This window comes from Gadus chalcogrammus, chromosome 23 (genome assembly GCF_026213295.1).
Source record: "Gadus chalcogrammus isolate NIFS_2021 chromosome 23, NIFS_Gcha_1.0, whole genome shotgun sequence".
Taxonomy (NCBI): domain Eukaryota; kingdom Metazoa; phylum Chordata; class Actinopteri; order Gadiformes; family Gadidae; genus Gadus; species Gadus chalcogrammus.
In genome coordinates, this window is record NC_079434.1 from 19,402,007 (window position 1) to 19,402,631 (window position 625).

Sequence of the window (625 nt, forward strand, 5' to 3'; positions counted from 1 at the left end):
AGTGTTTTTCATTATGAGTACCCGGTAAACAGCTTGGTATGCCTTTGGGCAAGGCACTTGGCTACCAACAACTTGGCTGGAGCAGCCCATGTGTGTGCAAATGCCCTGTTTCCTAATTATTTGACATATCTGCATCCTGAATGTTAAAATGTTGAACAAGGAATACGTAGACGAATTACAAATAAGCTCCATTAGTCAATCAGGTGGAAGACGTGTGTAAACAGTTTAGGTTGAGTGACCACACATCTCTGGGTCAGGGGTTAAACTCCCTGAAGCCACCCTTGAGCAAGACATCAAACCACTATGCTCCTTGAAAGTCCCTCTGTGCCTCCACTGTCCAGCCCCTATCTTCTCCTCCTGATGTACTACTACTATGAATAGTGATAGTAGTTGTAGGTATGATGAGATGTGCACGTGACCGGGCCTGGGCGTCTGTGATGATTAAAGGCTGAGAGTGACAGGGTGAACTATTCATGCCGTCACATCATCAGGTCCATCATGGTTTCTAGAGGCGAGTAGGAGCCCGCTTTTTTTTATTATTATTGGAAAGCATCAAAGCTGCCTGTTGGCACTTCATTTTTTTTTTCATCATTTTTTCGCTGTCACCCACTATCTGTCTCCCCCC